The 11,173-nt window shown below is 38.3% G+C and overlaps 1 pseudogene; it reads right to left on the bottom strand.

Annotated features, from left to right (window-relative positions):
* Positions 1-293: 293 nt before the first annotated feature.
* On the bottom strand, positions 294-10,240 carry LOC113098137 (complement C3-like; annotated as a pseudogene).
* Between the last annotated feature and the right edge of the window lie 933 nt (positions 10,241-11,173).

Raw genomic sequence — 11,173 nt, 5'->3', positions numbered from 1 at the left:
GTCTTTAAGGCACACTGACTTATTACACTTATTACAAAAAAGACTTATTACACTGTAAAAACTGTTACTTAAATTCAACTAAAAAAAAATCAAGGCAACATTTTCCAACTACTTTTTGTAAGTTTAGTGAACTTCTTGGTATTTTGAGTTTGTAAAAACCAGTATTATGTATTTTACTGTTTGCGAAAAATCAATCTACAAGATTTAGCAAAACATTTGATTTCCTGATTTCCAGATTTCCAAGATCAGTAAGCACTGAGATTCCCTCAATGATGATGCCCACTACATCTGGTTCAAGGCAGACATATATCTGCATACTGCTCATTTTCAAGTTCTCGTGGACACTGCTCTCTGTTTTTCCCTGTATGAGACATAAATATAGTGGCAACAGAGAACGATCTTCAAAAGCCTTTAATAAAATCACACATTAAGTTTGGTCGAGCCAGCTCCTGCACAGAAAGCCTAGCCTGTTTAACTGTCTTCATAGTACAACTTTCAGTACAGTCTCACTTGACACAACAAACCTGCTAGACTCCATCACATACACAAGTCACCTCCAAGGCCTAAATCCTTAAAGGGGAGAGGGGTTCAGCTGGTAACACATAGGTGTGGTTAAGTAAAAGTAGATGAAAATGCCACTCTTACAGTTATATCATCAGATGATTATGACTCCTGCATTAATGTAAAACAAGGATTTTACTTCTGTGAAGCTGCAGTTGAATAATATGACAGTATTTTTAAATCAAGTCTACTAGCCACTGGAAGACCAAAAGGTTGATGTTGGACACTGGTTCCTGCACATACATTTGGGTGTTTGTAGGTGTGTTTTTGAACTTTTGACATAGCCAGACTAGCCAATTCCACCCAATTATAGTATATCTTCTAAAACGAGAACCAATCCCCAACTCCAGCTCCGTACTAAACTCAGACAGACATAAGACTGATATCTGAGGCATAAGTGCCCCCCCCCCCCCCAAAAAAAAAAGCTTAGTTTTCCAATAACCATGCATAATATATTTTTTCTCAAAAACACAATCATGTACATACATGCATTTCACATCTTATTATAGCCCAGTTTGTGCTGATTACAGTGAGATTACACTTTAACCATTTAGATATTTATTAGAACCTGAAAAAAGCACAAATGTCAGGGCATGACAAAACTTCTCCAGGCCCCAAAATACCCTTAGACTCCAGAGGGTTAACCCTCTGAGGTCTAGGGGGTTTTTGGGGGCCTGGAGAGGTTTTGACATGCCCTGACTTTTGTGCTTCTTTCAGTTGCTTCTAATCATATAAATGGCTAAAGTGTATCCTTTAAGTGAATCCTTATGACTCCAATCATAGTTAAGGACAGCTCTTGATTGGTTCACGATTAGCTCGTCATCACTAGTCTCGAGCTCATGTATTTAATCAGCAGCTATTAGTACACAATTAGTCATGTACCGTTATTGTATAGTGTTACCTCTTTAGTGAGTAAAATCTACTAGTATTTTTATTCAAAATGAAGAAATGACAAATATGTACACATACTTGTTCTGGTGTTGGTTCCTCCTGCAGTGCTGGACTCAAACATCAGACCTGCATCAGTGAAAACCCCCATACTGTCCCTCCCACCTCCTGCTGTACAGCCGATGTCATGCTTCTCTACGACGTCCCAGATCTAGAGCAACAAGAGACCATTTATAAACCAGTCTCAAATGTTCAGTGACTGTTGAGATGCTGATGAAGATCTATCACCTGAGTCTGAGTGAGTCTGTTCTTGTTAAAGACTTGCACAGCCTTGTCAACCACCACCAGACCAACTTTAGCTCCAGGATCTCCAGTTATCTGCAGCTTGACCTCATCTCTTGTGCTATAGGTTTTCATCTTGTCCTTCACTTTAATCTGGAGCTGTTAAATGAGACACACTGAGTCAGACCTCAACACATCATCTATTTCTTGTGATTGTTGACCCACTGTTCCCATGCACGTGTCCTTCACATCGACCCAGACTGAATCAGACACCACCTCAGATGAGCCCACATGGTAATAAGCCACAAAGCGGAAGGACGGCAACATGTCTTTGGTTACAGGCAGAGACAGAGTCACTAGAGATTGTCCTTGCCTCTTGAACCTGTCTGCTTTTACAAAAGTGAAAGTGAAGTGACATTCAGCCAAGTATGGTGACCCATACTCAGAATTTGTGCTCTGCATTTAACCCATCCGAAATGCACACACACAGAGCAGTGAACACAAACACACACACTGTGAGCACACACCCGGAGCACATACCCAGAGCAGTGGGCAGCCATTTATGCTGCGGCGCCCGGGGAGCAGTTGGGGGTTCGATGCCTTGCTCAAGGGCACCTAAGTCGTGGTATTGAAGGTGGAGAGAGAACTGTTCATGCACTCCCCCCACCCACAATTCCGTCCGGCCCGAGACTAGAACCCACAACCCTTCGATTGGGAGTCCAACCCTCTAACCATTAGGCCACGACTTCCCCCTGACCTGACCTTACAATCTGACCTTTACTCAAGATCTGAAAATAGAGATATTCATTTGTTCATAAGAATCAATTTTAAATAAAAACAATACACAAGTTTTACTTAAATCAATAACTTCTCTGCTTGAATGATGACATGACTGTTAATCACCATGTATGTGTAGTCTTGATCTTTGACTCCTGGACTTCGTCCAGTGTTAAGATACAGTCTCATTGAATCACCGATCTGAAGCTCTGCAGCATCAATGATGATGTGCAGGTAGTTTTTGGAGCCGTCTTTGGGAATGTAGGCCTGAGCCGTCATCTTCCTCACTGCCTGCTGATCATCACTTAAGTGTGGATCTTTGGTTTTTGCCTGGAAATATTAAAGAAATTGTTTTCTGATGTGCTGTGTACAATAGGGCTGAAGGCGATTCATCTGCGATAATGAACGCAATAATGCGTAGCTTGTCAGTGATCTACGGCTGTCTATTAAATGCTGCTCAATTTAAAACCAGGTGATGGCGATTTAGCGCTAATCACAGAACCAGATTTACTAGATGTGCTACTAGATGTGCATGGTCATATCTTTAGCGCTAGTGTACAGTATGCTCCACTGCTTGTTCAACATCTTTGAACTGATCTATTCTCCACTAGATCACCAGTGAAACTGACTGAACACCAGTGCTGTTATGATGGCAGTGATCTCCAGTGGTGAAGATCCTCCCGGACTGTTGACAGTAACCTTTGCAATGTCACTGGCTCTTGTTCGACCTCTGACCCTTCCAGGATTGACCACCACTTCCACATTCTCATCAGGTGTTTGGTCAGGATTTGTTACATAGACCTTTTATAAAACCCGGACTAAAAATTGATGAAATTGTTCCACATTTTCTACAGCCATGCTTAACTTTTCTAATTAACAGAAAACTTTAACTGTAAAACTGTAAAAGAAAAAAAAAACCTTTGTCAGTGCTGCTTTTTAACAGTTTTTCTATGTAAACGACACTCGCATCTCACTGATTTTCAACTTCTCATACATGAGTGCCACTTCCTTTTACAGAATAGAGTATAATGTGTAAAATCAGCTACCAAGACATCGAAGGGCATCCCATTTGAAGAAGCGTGATGTTTTTCTGAAGTGGATGCTGTATGGTGATGCCACAATCTGAATGCCTCTCCTTTCTGCTTGCACCATTTCACTGCCTGAAACACACGATTAGCTTCTTCTACAATCACACAAGTGCAGGTAAATATGTGCATACAGATCTTTTGAGTCGTACCACTTTCTGTTAAAAGACTGACTGAAACGTAGATTGATAGTCCAACCAGCTGGTTAATGTTTGGAAAGGTCTTGGTGATCATCTGATTGGTCAGTTCTGCAGTTCCCTCTCCTTTCATGATCTATTCATATATGAGAAACACAGCAACATCAGTCTACTAGATACAATAAAAAGATATTTAACTTCTTATTTAAACTGTCCTCTAGATCAGGAGAAGTTATATTGATCCAAACTTGTAAGATGTTTAATGTCTCTCACCTGAACTTTTTGCAGAGATGCAGGAATACTTGTTTTCTTCTCATCTTCCATCACACCAAACACCACAAAAGCATTTCCATCCACCTTCTGTCCAAACAGGTACCTGTAAAAACACATCCAATCTCTGCTGTAAAACTGAATGATGACGACTGTCCCTGGGTTTTATTTTAGAAATAAGCTCTGTTTTTCATTTAATGTAAGAAAGAGGTTAGTTTCTGCTACTTTCTTGCCTGTACTCGATTATGGTGATGTAGTTTATCAATTTGCTTCTTCTCAACTTCTTTCTTCTTTATCACAGTGCTTTAAGATTTATATCAGATAGTAAACCTTTAACTCATCATTCTATATTGTATAATAGAGTATCCTGGCCATCTTTGTCTATTAGAAGGAAAAAAATAATTTTTACTTAATCATTTATAAAACTATTCTGGGGTTGTTGCCTTCATATTTAGGTTGTCTAATTCAAAATAAAAGTGTTGGGAAATATTCCCTCCGGTCTGATAATTGTTTTACTCTCTCTGTCCCATTTGTGAGAACCGAACTAGGAAAAAGGGCTTTTATGTACGCAGCTCCATTTGAATGGAATTTACTCCAAACGAAATTGAAATTACAAACTCTGTTGCCTATGGAACATTTTAAATCTATCATTCGGTCACTCGAAGAAGACTCATTGATTTGTAATTGTTTTTAAGTGTTTTAAATTGTACATTTGCTGTTTCAATTTGTAAGTGTGACTGTAACTGATGTCATTTCTTGGCCAGGACTCTCATGTGAAAGAGATTTTAATCTCAGAGCAATTTTCCTGGTTAAATAAAGGTCAAATAAATAAAATTAAAAAAAGTTTTTTTTTTGTGTTGAGAGTGTTAAGTCTTACAGGTTTTAAACAATATGAGGGTATTTTTATTTTTGTACTCTGACGCTGTTTGAGAAGTGAAAATATTTTGTCTTACTTGGCTTCAATGTCAACTGTCAGACTCTGATCAAGCATAAAGAAGAATAACTTGCTGGGCTTTAATTTCACTTCAAATGTTGGAAGCACTAAAACCAAAACAGACAAACGACACAAATAAATCAATAAATACTTTATTTTAATTGTTATTAAATTTACACCGTAAATAAATTATGCCGTTAAATAACAGTAATTTACTGGCAGCAGGGGTGCCAGTAAGGTACTGTTAATTTACAGCTATCAGCCATGAATTTACAACTATTATTTTTTTACAGTGTTTTACCGTAATTCTACCATGGAAATTAACTCCACTCCCACTGCTTCAAAAAGTTTGAGTTTAAAAACTAGCATTCATAATATGTTAGTACTGTGAACTTATTTCATTTGAGTCCATTGAGAAGAAATATTTCTTAATATAAAACGGCACTTAATGTGTAATAGTACACTAACTAACAACATGACTTTTACTCAAATCACTGCAGTTCATTCACACCAATAGCACACAAGCATTTGCTGAAATACTTAACACAGAGCTCACCACTGTATCAGCGACTCCACATTTACTGTCTTTATATAAAACAGCAAAAGATCAGTGTTTGTGGCTCATCATTGACTGAAGAACAGGCTCTACTCTCCAGCACAATGGTGAACAACAAAATTACATTAAACTAACAGATCTCTCTTGTGCAAACACACATTAATACAGTTGAGTTCACTATTTACTCTCGTTATCAGCATATGACTTTGCATAACTTTTTTTCTGTAGATGTTCACAAATATTTCAGTCAAATATTTCAGTCAAATTAACTTTTCTTTTTTCATTTGGTAAATCTGACTTTTACGTTTTACAGTATATTGCTGTTTTTCCTTGACTAAACGGCAACAAACTGTAGAAAAATCAGTTATTTACTGGCAGCACGGGTTATAATGTGTGTGTAGCAGGGTAAGGTATTAGCCCAGATATGATTGGTTGATGTCATTCCAGCCTGGGAACCTATCAGTGTTCCTACTCCTTCATCATTGGTTAAAATGGTTTAAATCCAATGAACCTATCAGTGTTGGGATTGATCCTATTAAAAAGGGAATGGTTTGATTTACTCAAGATGCATCACCCTGGGTACTAGATCATTGTGGAAAGTCATGGACAAAGGATAGGGTTTGTTGCATCTCCCTGTTGGTGTCGCAAGTAGGCCTTTTTCAGCATGCCAGCAGCCATGGTCTCGTGTGGTAAGCAACCATGCGTTTCGCTACATTGGAATTCTCTCTCGGTGTAACTACACTTCCAGGGGTTTCCAGTACCTTGGTTCAAGACAAATGTACATCACTATGACTGCACTGCTGCTTTGGTTTTAGTGTTTGTGTAACCATTTAACTGTTGTGATCTAAATGTCTTAGTTTATACCAGTTAATTATGTGATTTTATGAGTAGGAACTTTTAAAGTGGGGTTTTTATACTTTCAGTGTGTCCACTTGGGTTAGTGTGGTGTTTGGCCAATTGTATTCCTCTCACAATTGAGTGGTTTGTGGTATGATGTGAGGTGATAATCCAAAAGGCCCCTGCTGGTCACTTTTTCTCCTCCTGGTCATTTTTTGTAACTGGTAGACTTGTGTATTAGGCAGGGTTTATATTGTATCCAAAAACAATGTTTAAACCATTAGTTGTGTGTGTATATAAATAAATTGCAAATATATTATACTATATACTCTATGCTCACCCTGGCTGTTAGCCATGAACCTGTGTGCCCTTTCGTAGGGCTGTTATGTCCCGGTATATTCCGGGTGGCGTAGTCAATGTATATCCACTTTTGGTGGGTCCGCTCCCCTACCTGACCACTTCTTGCCACATGTGCACACTACAGAGTTTTAGAGTAATACTAAATCAGTGAAGTTAATGAAATAAGTATGTGATTAACTGATGATTCAATTGATCATTAGCACTGAACACCTGCTATTAACAAACAGAATCACAATATCTGATCTGATCCCTTGTCCCTTCTCTTATTGACTATTGATACTAGAGCAAAAGGAACACTGCAAAGACCATTGACACATCAAGAATCAGTCTATGAATCACAACAATGGTGACAATCCACAAAATAAATGAGTTCTGAACATCACAAAACATGCTACTAAAACTTAAGACCAAAGGTAAAATACAAGCACATAAACAGAAATGTTGCTATAACAGATGTTTTTTAAAGATATAGACATAGAAATCAAATAAAACTTAATGGTCAAGGGTCAGAAGCACAATTAAAGCAAATACTAATGAAAAACTAATGGAATGCATAGTCGATATAAAAAATTGGATGACAAGTAATTCTTACTGCTAAATTCAGAAAAAACAGAGGTGTTAATTATAGGGCCTAAAAACTCTGCTTGTAATAACCTTGAACACTGTCTAAGACTTGATGGTTGCTCTGTCAATTCTTCGTCATCAGTTAGGAACCTAGGTGTGCTACTTGATTGCAATCTCTCCTTAGAAAGCCACGTTTCTAGCATTTGTAAAACTGCATTTTTCCATCTCAAAAATATATCTAAATTACGGGCCTATGCTCTCAATGTCAAATGCAGAAATGTTAATCCATGCATTTATGACCTCAAGGTTAGACTATTGTAATGCTTTATTGGGTGGTTGTTCTGCACGCTTGGTAAACAAACTACAGCTAGTCCAAAATGCAGCAGCAAGAGTTCTTACTAGAACCAGGAAGTATGACCATATTAGCCCGGTTCTGTCCACACTGCACTGGCTCCCTATCAAACATTGTATAGATTTAAAAAATATTGCTTATTACTTATAAAGCCCTGAATGGTTTAGCACCTCAGTATTTGAATGAGCTCCTTTTACATTATACTCCTCTACGTCCGCTACGTTCTCAAAACTCAGGCAATTTGATAATACCTAGAATATCAAAATCAACTGCGGGCGGCAGGTCCTTTTCCTATTTGGCGCCTAAACTCTGGAATAACCTACCTAACATTGTTCGGGAGGCAGACACACTCTTGCAGTTTAAATCTAGATTAAAGACCCATCTCTTTAACCTGGCTTACACATAACATACTAATATGCTTTTAATATCCAAATCCATTAAAGGATTTTTAGCCTGCATTAATCAGGTAAACTGGAACCGGGAACACTTCACATAACACCCGATGTACTTTCTACATCATTAGAAGAATGGCATCTACGCTAATATTAGTCTGTTTCTCTCTTGTTCCGAGGTCACGTGGCCACCAGATCCAGTCTGTGTCCAGATCAGAGGGTCACTGCAGTCACCTGGATCCAGTACGTATCCAGACAGATGGTGGATCAGCACCTAGAAAGGACCTCCACATCCCTGAAAGACAGCGGAGACCAGGACAACTAGAGCCCAGATACAGATCCCCTGTAAAGACCTTGTCTCAGAGGACCACCAGGACAAGACCACAGGAAACAGATGATTCTTCTGCACAATCTGACTTTGCTGCAGCCTGGAATTGAGCTACTGGTTTTCGTCTGGTCAGAGGAGAACTGACCCCCAACTGAGCCTGGTTTCTCCCAAGGTTTTTTTCTCCATTCTGTCACCGATGGAGTTTCGGTTCCTTGCCGCTGTCGCCTCTGGCTTGCTTAGTTGGGGTTTAGTATTTTGTTTAAAGCGCTATATAAATAAAGGTGATTGATTGATTGATCTCCACAATGGTAACATCGAACAAAATAAGATCTTTTGATCTCTGATCTGACAGAAATAAAGTCAGTCTGGTTAGTAATGAGTGAAGCTGGTAAAGGTTTGTGTGTGTCTTGTTTCTCTTTTCTTCAGTTATTCTGCTCGTTAACAGCAGCTGTTCATCAGTGTCTGAATTCACAGACAGTTTTAATGCAAAACAGCATGGTACTGTCAAAATTTGTCCCGTTTTTTTACAGCAATTTTTAACAGTGTATGTAACAATCAGGTTTTACCATATTCTTTGACCTCAAAGTCTGTAGAAAACGTCTAAGGAGTGTTTGAGAACAGTGTGACCACCTTCCAGATCCCAGAGCTGGATAACATTAATAAATAAGCATTATAAAACAAACTTAATCAGCCTTATAAAACAGATCACATTTACGAGGAGCTGCTGTTTGTAGATAAATTCAAGAATTATTCCTGAGGTAGACATCGGGGATCATTGAAATGAAATCCAGTCAGTTCACTCAGGATCAGTCTTCGTAGTTCACACACACATACACACACCTGGCAATCTTAGGAATGGCAAATCTTCTAGACTTCATCCCTCTGGTTGTAAATATCCTCTGATGAAACTGTGATGCCTTGAGGATTCTTCAGAAACACAGAAATCAGCATGAACACTGACTGCAGAGATCATCAGCACTCATTACAGCTGAAATATCATGAATGAGTGTGTGTGTGTGTGTGTGTGTGTGTGTGTAATAACAGATTTGACCATTATTTCCACTCTGATATTAGACTCACTGAGTGGTGTCATGTTGGGCGTCAGAGAGAAAATCCTGTAAAAAACTGCAAAAAGGTGAAAGCAAAAAATCTAATTTTAATTCGGATGGTTTTATTTTCTGCAGATACAAACCCTTATAAAAGCAGCAGGCAGTTTAATATTCAACAGAATAACATCAAGCTGATGTTTGAAAGTTCAAAGTTTATTAATGCACTCTAAATTGGTTGTGTTTTCAGCACTTAATGGTACCTGTGCTCGCAGGTGTGTAGATGGGTTTGTCTGTTTGGACAAATATATATCCAGACTGGAATGAGAGCAGGACCACTTTCTCCAGAGTGACGGATGGAAACTGAGCTTGTAGATACACATACTGCTTTTCCAGAGGATCGTCAGAGAAGAGGTTCTGATCTTCAGGGATCTGTACAACAGATAACCAGTCAGTTAATAAAATAAATGAGACATCGCTGCACTGTAAGTACTGCACTCTCACCTTTATGTCTTTAAGGATTTGGAAATTGTTGTCTGCAGTCAGTCTCACTGATCGAGACAGTATCTCTCAGTCTTTTTTTGGGTGGTTCCTTACTATGATCTTCACGTTCAGGTCTCCTCCAGAGTAATCCTGAGCCTCCACAAACACGTTCTCTGAGGATCCCACCCTCAGCAGATAAGGAGCTGACAGAACAAACCTGAGGAGATCGAATCAGAGCGTTTGAGAACAGATCTGTCAGTGAATCCATGAACAGTGTGTTTGATACTCACAGCAGGTCACATAGTGTGAGGAGCGGTGAGGAGAGCAGAACAACAGTCAGAAACAGCAGCTTCACCTCCATCCTGACTGTCTGTCTGTGTGTCTCTTCTTGTGACAGCAGCTCAGATTTATACCCACCTCCTCCACCCTCAGAGTCCAAACTGATCACTCTCTCTGTCTGTTAGCATTTGAGTTATAAATAAACACACTTCAGTTCACCAATCTACAGTCTAACAGTACAGCTAATTATATTTATGCTTGAAATAACAGTTTTCTATTTTTATAGATTTTATGAATCAAATATGAATCCAATATTTTGAATTCACGTAGCTCCAATTTCACATTTGTTCAGGGTCTTAATAAAGCTGCTGTCAGTAAAACTGAGTTCAGTTTTGTGAATCAAACAGGAGATTCATAAAGAGCAGAAAAGAATGTGAAGAGTTGACTGTGGTCCAGTTCAGATTTCCTGTAAATGACCTACAAAAACCAGTTGTGTAAATTCAACCTTTGGTAAACTGGCAGCCGCGCTGTTGATCTTTTAAGGGTCGAAATAATGAACAAACAGCATATATAGCCCTGAAAAGCTCAACAATTGTGCTTTTGTGTAAATGAGGTTCAAAGGAGACCTCCATTGAAATGGCAAATAGAAGGACAATAAAGTTAAGAAACGTCTGAATTATCCAGCCAGTATCTGTATCTGTGTATCTATTTTATTGACTGATTTTATTGTCAGTATACATTATATTATATTACGTGATATTGCATTACATTATATTATATATTTGTTTTGTATGTAATTTTATCTTTTTTATATTTAATAACTTTATTGGTACTGTATGTGATAAACAGAGACAGAACTTGAATTTATGTTTGGTATGCGCTCTGGAGGCACAAACTGTTTTTTTATGGTGGATTAGGAGTGCCATTTAAATGAAAGGAAATTATATTTTATTTATTATCTTTAATTTTTTTTTTTTTATAAAAACAAACCACTTTGGCAAATATATTTAATGTTTAAATTCATGTTTAAAATGTGGTTACA

Source organism: Carassius auratus, unplaced genomic scaffold (assembly GCF_003368295.1).
Source record: "Carassius auratus strain Wakin unplaced genomic scaffold, ASM336829v1 scaf_tig00216415, whole genome shotgun sequence".
NCBI classification, from domain to species: domain Eukaryota; kingdom Metazoa; phylum Chordata; class Actinopteri; order Cypriniformes; family Cyprinidae; genus Carassius; species Carassius auratus.
Note: the sequence above shows the minus strand (reverse complement) of the source record. Positions and strands in the feature narration are given on the sequence as shown.